This window comes from Mus caroli, unplaced genomic scaffold (genome assembly GCF_978045245.1).
Source record: "Mus caroli unplaced genomic scaffold, Mus_caroli_1 scaffold_4, whole genome shotgun sequence".
In the NCBI taxonomy this organism is placed as follows: Eukaryota; Metazoa; Chordata; class Mammalia; order Rodentia; family Muridae; genus Mus; species Mus caroli.
Window position 1 is genome coordinate 55,651,726 of NW_028227259.1, and position 8,787 is coordinate 55,660,512.

Here is an 8,787-nt window from a genome sequence, read left to right on the forward strand (position 1 = left end):
AAGGTGACATGGTGAGAAACCACACGGGAGAGTCAGAGACAGGATGAAAATTACTAACCCACTCCACAACAGTGACACTAATTAGTTCACAAGAGGATGGCGTTGACATAATTACCTCTTAAGGGTGCCAAATCCTAATGTCTACAATCCAATCCAATTTCGATGTGAGTTTTGATTCTTGTTGAGTTGTGAGAGTCCTTTGAACAGAATTCCTTGACTTAAAATAGGGCTATGTCCAGATAAAGCCATCATAAATTGAAAATATCATAGATAAAAAATGTACTGAATACTCACAATGTAGCAATCACACAATGAAGCATTGATTATCTGCCAGACAAATCATCTTCCTGCTTTGCTGGTAACTGGTCCCCAGACCTTAGCACAACTGACACCATGATGGAAATACCATTCAGGCCATAAAACTCACCACGTAGACAGGATTACCAGCCACACTGAAAATAAAGACCTAATTCATTGAGGTCCATAGTTATGGAAAAGTCTCTAATTGTGCTAACTTTCCTTTTTGGCTTCTACAGTTCTGCTTCTTTCTGGTTTTGTTACCTGAAATATGTCTGTATCATGAAGTTTCTACTACCCCACTCTAATCTCTGGGTAGACCATGCTACTAGCCTCTGCCCAGCCAGGTTCCCTTGGATCTGTGGGTGAAACACACACACACACACACACACACACACACACACACACACACACACACGCTTATTTTTAATATACTTTTTGCTCAGTGGCTGGGCTCTTCTAAACCTCCTTTGGTTAATGTGCCCTTATCTTCACTCCCAGCTCAACACCTCTAAATCTCCCCTCGGCTAAGTTGCATTGCTAATCTCCCTCCTGCTACCATATGCCCAGTCAGGGAAGCAGCCAATGGCCACTTCACCAGAGATCTCACATGGCTGGTGGCTCTCTCTCCCTCCAAAGCACGGTGAATCATCTTTTCCCTCCTGTGTCTCTTAGCCTGCCTGTGGGAACCTGGAAGTCCTGCCGCTTCCACCCAGCCATTGGCTGCTAGCATCCTTATTCATCTATCAAGAACCGATTGGGAAACAGGACCTTTGCTGTTCCTATGCAGATTCCCCACCAGAGCATCAGAACCACCTCCCTACACACGTCAACCCAGGACATGGTTAAAAGTTCACCCTGACAAAGGCTCGGGGATACACTGGGATTCCTAACACTCAGCAGGCTAATAAAGACTTTCTGTTGTACTAAATCCAGCGAACACCCCACAATACTGCCAGCATTATGAGGATATAGGATATTATATTAAATGCTGCTTGCCCATGAAAAAAATGACAATTCAAAAATTATGGTGCAATCCTTCTCAATACAAGCCCCAGTTCACCAGGTTTTTAGATACTAAACCCTGACCAGATATACAGATAGACAGTTACTTTTCTATTGCTGTCATAAAACACCATGACCAAGGTGACTTCCAGAAGAAAGAGTTTATTTGGGGCTTACGGCTCCAGTGGGATAATAGCCCGTGGTGGTGGAAGAGCAAGAGCGGGCGGCTGAAGCAGCAGCTGAGAGGTCACATCTCCATCCACAAACATGAGAGAAGCTAACTCAAAATGGCACATCTTTTGAGACATCAAAACACCCCCTTCCCCAAGTAATATGCGTCCTCCAGCCAAGACGCACCTCCTACTCCCCGACCAACAGCCACCAAGTGCGCTCCAAGACTTCAAATGCCAGAGGCTTTATGGAGCACCTCTCATTCGAACCACCACAGTTTGCAAACATTTCCCCATATGTAGGCTGTCTTTTCACTTCATTAATAATGCCTTTTTAGTTTTATTTCACTTAAAAAAAAAAGTCTTGCCAGGGAGGCCTGGCAGGGTGTGGGTGTGGGGACATCGTCTTGGAGACATGGTAGGAGGAATGGAATGAGGAACTGTCAGAGGGCAGACCAGGAGGGGGATGACAACTGGACTGTAAAAAAAATATTAAAGATAATAATAAAAAAAGATAAGAAAAGTGTCTTGTTTATTAGGCATCCTTACCTATTCTGATGTTTCCTATGTTTCCTGGGCTGGCTTTGAGTTCACAGTAATCCTTTTCCCTCCATCTTTCAAGGGCTGGGCTTACAGGTGCACACCACATCTAGTTTAATAATACCTTTTGATGCATAGAAGTTTTCATATCTGATCAAGTCCAATTTAACCAATTTCTCTCTCTTTTTTTTGTTTCCTGTACACAATTTGATGTCAGAGATCACACTCTCTCACCAGACCCAGTCATAGCATTTTATCCCAGGTTTCCACAGGATCCTCATGGCTTTAGCTGTTACAATCAGAATATTGATCCACTTTTAGAACTTTTTAAAAATTATTATAATTCTTTTATGTGAAAACAGTTTCCCCAGCACCAATATTACAGAACCCTCAATGAATGGTCTCCCTCTATGTTTTCCACCTCTCTGGAGTAGGCATGAACAAGTAGGGAAAAGCTGGTGACCCCTCTCTTGGTCTAGCCACAGGGGAGATGCTGAGATAGACTCTTGAGCATGCCAGAGGACACTGGAGGGAGTTTCCAGAGCTGCAGGACTTACTGTAAGTGGGAACAGTGTTTGGTTGATGCCTTTATCAAAGGTAACTTGAGTGGTATCGTTAGAATGATTTGAGTCATAAGATGCATAAGGCTAATAATACATGAGGCAAACCACTATGATAATATCTAAATTCAATAGTTGGAGCTCATGTGTGTGACAGGGGAGGTGACATGGTTTCCCATCACTTGAACAGTTTACTTCCTCTATTTGCTTTCCTGATACTTTTGAATGCAAAGCAGTGTCCAAGCTGGTCATTAGAACTGGCATTTTACTGTATGCACCTTTTCGCTGTGGTCTGGGAAGTATCCTTGTCTCTGCATTACACAGGCGGAGACAGAGGCAGAAATAAATTTATGTTCTTGCTTAAGAAAGATTTCTTTTGTTAATCTATGTAAATGTATATGTTTTAGGACGCTTCTATAGTAATATATTTCCATATTTAAGGCAGATTTCTAAGAGGTAGAAGAAGCTGTGAGAAGTGTTCCATGCCTATAATCGGAAGATGGCCCAAAGTTTGAGGATACATAGTGAGTTCCAGGCTAACCTGGGCTATAGAAAGAGATCCTGTTTGAATACTAAAACCCCAAATAAAACACACAAACAAAATGTAAGAACTATATCTGAGTTCTTGAGTTCGCACACTTAAGAGTGTCAGCAAAAGCCCAAGCAATCTTAATTAAAATACAAAACTACAAATAAGCCCCAAACTCAACCAATTAAACAAACCTAGAGCTTTTCTCATGTATGTATGTATGTATGTATGTATGTATATGTATATGTATATGTATATATATATAGTCATTTAGACCAGAGGCAGTATAGCTAAGTTCTTTAATTTATCTAGATAAGACAGGCTTAGGGTACACAGTATGTATAATTTTGATTTGTTATGCTTATTTGCTTGTTTTGATTTTTTTTCCTGACCAAATCTAAACACGTAGTGTAGGCTGGCCTTGAACACTCTCCACAGGCTGGCTGGTTTCAAACTTTGGATCCTGTGTTAGCCTCCCCTGTAGTAAGGCTATAAGCCTGGGCCATTGAACTGGCTGCATATAAGATATTTGATACTTAAGTACACACTGGAGTTATCACTATAAGTAAGCAACTTAATGCATCTCCAATCTTATATAATTATTTTGTGTGAGATGTGTGTGTGTGTGTGTGAGTGTGTGTGAAATGTACCTACAACCTGAACTCTTACCAGATTTTCAATGCACTTCAATGGGTAATTCTTTGACTTCCTTATTTAAATTGGACCTTCTCAGAGGGAATTGTTTTCCTCTTCTGACCCCGTCAAGGAGATGATCCCAAAAGCTTTTCAAAATTGGCTCTAATATGAAGCTGTCAGTTCTAGAGTTCAGAGATCCAGAGATCCAGGCCAAGTCCTGCCCCTTCCCTCGTGGCAGGTTCAGTACAAGGGCATCAAGCAGATGAGGAGCTGTCTGCTTGGGATGCTCTAAGCCCACTGGCCAGCAGAGACAAGCCAGGTGTCCTGTGTAACGTGCTGCTTCACTGTTGGAGGCTGGAGTGGCTACCCACCCAATTAGAAACATAAATGTCTTAAACCAGAGGCCACACCAGGCCCAGCTCAGCCCGAGGCAACAAACTGAGAAGTCCAGGGGTATTTCTGTCCATCTGTCATCTCTAGTCCTGGAAATTCATCCTATGGGAATTAATATGGAACATGCAAATATTGTGGACTAACCAAGACCTGAAGTGACATGAAATTCTCAAATAAAATACAATTTGAGCATTAAAAAGATGAAGTCATGTGTTTAAATAGAAAGTTGTTCAGGGCTGGAGAGATGGCTCAGTGGTTAGAGGCACAAACCACTCTTGTAGAGGACCAGAGTTTAGTTCCCACCCCATCTCCGTTGGGCAGCTCACAACTACCTACAACTCTGGTCCCAGGGGATCTGACAATCTCTTCTGGATGCCACAGGCCCCTGTGCGCACACTATACCCTACCACATCACATATGCACAGATTTAAAAATAAATATTAAAAAAGAAAGTTGTTATAAGTGAAAAAGAAGAGTTAGATGAAAAAGGTGTAGAGTGCAGATTGTCTCCCCTCCCTCTTCTTTCTCCATCCATCACTGTGATGGCTAATCTTTACTTTTATGGGATATAGAAGACCCAGGAGACACACTTCTGAGTGTATCTGTAGCCAGTGAGGCTTGTACCCACCCTGACATCATCCCATGGGCTGGGGGACATGACTTAGTCAACGAAAAGTGAGCGGAGTACCAGCATCTGTCCTTCTCCTTTGTCACGGGATGCAGGGTGATCAGCTGCCTTATTCCCCTACCGCCATGCCTTCCCATCAACCTGTGAGCCACAACAGACCCTTCCTTAGGCTGCTCATGCTGGGCATTTACATCATAGCAACGAGAAAGGCAGCTGATATAATCTCCAAAGGATGAAAGCATAAACTCTGTTAGCAAGGACAGACCTGACTGACTATGGCGGATCAAGAAAATTTGGTGCTTTTCTGATCTTCAGGTATTCCCATTCTTTGCATGTTATTTTTATATGACAAATTGTAAATGTACAATTATATATATTTATTTATGGACAGATGCAATATAAAATATACATGTCCATGCGGAAATAAGATAAAGGCAGAGTTTCTTAGCTGTTTTCAGGAAAGAGAATAAATCTGAGATCTCCAGTCAGGTGTACTTTCCTAAGAGGAAGCTTGTCATTTAAACACAGATGGAGTCTTCCGGTCAGAAAAGCACCTGGGCAGCTGGGGCGCAGGGTCGGCTGACACTCGCCAGCTACCCACAACACCTGCCACAGGATCTTAAGACTTCTGGTGAGTGGAACACAGCTTCTGCTCCAATCCAATTGCGCGCGGGACCTGAGACTGCATTAGTTAGGGAAGCAGAAACCGGCCTGAGTAGGGCCACAGGCCTCATCCGGCCGGATCAGCGCCGGGGAAGCTAGAGCACAGGGTTGCCTGACACCCGCCAGCTACCCACGACCCCTGCCACAGGATTTTGAGACTGCTCGTGAGTGGAACACAGCTTCTGCTCCAGTCCAATCACGCGGGACCTGAGACTGCTTTGGTTGGGGAGGCAGAAATCCGGCCTACGTAGGGCCACAAGCCTCTTCCGGTCAGAAAAGCACCAGGGCAGCTAGGGCGCAGGGTCTGCTGACACTCACCAGCTACCCACAACACCCGCCACAGGATCTTAAGACTTCTGGTGAGTGGAACACAGCTTCTGCTCCAATCCAATTGCACGCGGGACCTGAGACTGCACTAGTTAGGGAAGCAGAAAACCGGCCTGAGTAGGACCACAGGCCTCTTCCGGCTGGACCAGCACCGGGGTACCGCCAGCTTCCCACGACCCCCACCGCAGGATTTTGAGACTGCTGGTGAGTGGAACACAGCTTCTGCTCCAATCTTTAAACAGTGACAACGATAACAACTAACCCCAGAGATTACCAGATGGCGAAAGGTAAACGTAATAATCTTACTAACAGAAACCAAGACCACTCACCATCATCAGAACCCAGCACCCCCACTTCGCCCAGTCCAGGGCACCCCAACACACCGGAAAAGCTAGACACGGATCTAAAAGCATATCTCATGATGATGGTAGAGGACATCAAGAATAACTTTAATAACTCACTTAAAGAATTACAGGAGAACATGGCTAAAGAGTTACAAGTCCTTAAAGAAAAACAGGATAACACAACCAAACAGGTAGAAGTCCTTAAAGAAAAACAGGATAACACAATCAAACAGGCAGAAGTCCTTAAAGAAAAACAGGAAAACACATCCAAACAGATGATGGAAATGAACAAAACCATACTAGACCTAAAAAGGGAAGTAGACACAATAAAGAAAACCCAAAATGAGGCAACACTGGAGATAGAAACCCTAGGAAAGAAATCTGGAACCATAGATACGAGCATCAGCAACAGAATACAAGAGATGGAAGAGAGAATCTCAGGTGCAGAAGATTCCATAGAGAACATCGGCACAACAATCAAGGAAAATGTAAAATGCAAAAAGATCCTAACTCAAAACATCCAAGAAATACAGGACACAATGAGAAGACCAAACTTACGGATAATAGGAGTGGATGAGAATGAAGATTTTCAACTCAAAGGACCAGCAAACATCTTCAACAAAATTATAGAAGAAAACTTCCCAAATCTAAAGAAAGAGATGCCCATGAACATACAAGAAGCCTACAGAACTCCAAATAGACTGGACCAGAAAAGAAATACCTCCCGACACATAATCAGAACAACAGATGCTCTAAATAAAGATAGAATACTAAAAGCAGTAAGAGAAAAAGGCCAAGTAACATATAAAGGCAAGCCTATCAGAATTACACCAGATTTTTCACCAGAGACTATGAAAGCCAGAAGATCCTGGACAGATGTTATACAGACACTAAAAGAACACAAATTCCAGCCCAGGCTACTATACCCAGCCAAACTCTCAATTAACATAGATGGAGAAACCAAAGTATTCCACGACAAAACCAAATTCACACATTATCTCTCCACGAATCCAGCCCTTCAAAGGATAATAACAGAAAAAAACCAATACAAGGACAGGAACCACAAGAAACCCTAGAAACAACAAGAAGGTAATCCCTCAACAAACCTAAAAGAAGACAGCCACAAGAACAAAATGCCAACTTTAACAACAAAAATAACAGGAAACAACAATTACTTTTCCTTAATATCTCTTAATATCAATGGACTCATCTCCCCGATAAAAAGACATAGACTAACAAACTGGCTACACAAACAAGACCCAACATTTTGCTCCTTACAGGAAACTCATCTCAGAGAAAAGGATAGACACTACCTCAGAATGAAAGGCTGGAAAACAATTTTCCAAGCAAATGGTATGAAGGAACAAGCTGGAGTAGCCATTCTAATATCTGATAAGATTGACTTCCAACCCAAAGTCATTAAAAAAGACAGGGAGGGACACTTCATACTCATCAAAGGTAAAATCCTCCAAGAGGAAATATCAATCCTGAATATCTATGCTCCAAATACAAAGGCAGCCACATTCATTAAAGAAACTTTAGTAAATCTCAAAGCACACATTGCACCTCATACAATAATAGTGGGAGACTTCAACACACCACTTTCACCAATGGACAGATCATGGAAACAGAAACTAAACAGGGACACAGAGAAACTAAGAGAAATTATGAATCAAATGGATCTGGCAGATATCTACAGAACATTCTATCCTAAAACAAAAGGATATACCTTCTTCTCAGCACCTCATGGCACCTTCTCCAAAATTGACCACATAATTGGTCACAAAACAGGCCTCAACAGATACAAAAATATTGAAATTGTCCCATGCATCCTATCAGATCACCATGGACTAAAGCTGATCTTCAATAACAAAATAAATAATAGAAAGCCAACCTTCACGTGGAAACTGAACAACACTCTTCTCAATGATACCTTGGTCAAGGAAGGAATAAAGAAAGAAATTAAGGACTTTTTAGAGTTCAATGAAAATGAAGCCACAACATACCCAAACTTATGGGACGCAATGAAAGCATTTCTAAGAGGAAAACTCATAGCTCTGAGTGCCTCCAAAAGGAAACTAGAGAGAGCACACATTAGCAGCTTGACAACACACCTAAAAGCACTAGAACAAAAGGAAGCAAATTCACCCAAGAGGAGTAGACGGCAGGAAATAATCAAACTCAGGGGTGAAATCAACCAAGTGGAAACAAGAAAAACTATTCAAAGAATCAACCAATCAAGGAGCTGGTTCTTTGAGAAAATCAACAAGATAGATAAACCCTTAGCCAGACTCACTAGAGGGCACAGGGAAAGCATCCTAATTAACAAAATCAGAAATGAAAAAGGAGACATAACAACAGATCCTGAAGACATCCAAAACACCATCAGATCCTTCTACCAAAGGCTATACTCAACAAAACTGGAGAACCTGGATGAAATGGAGAAGTTCCTAGACAGATACCAGGTACCAAAGTTGAATCAAGATCAGGTTAATGATCTAAACAGCCCTATATCCCCCAAAGAAATAGAAGCAGTCATTAATAGTCTCCCAACTAAAAAAAGCCCAGGACCAGATGGGTTTAGTGCAGAGTTCTATCAGACCTTCAAAGAAGATCTAATCCCAGTTCTTCACAAACTATTCCACAAAATAGAAACAGAAGGTACTCTACCCAACTCATTCTATGAAGCCACAAT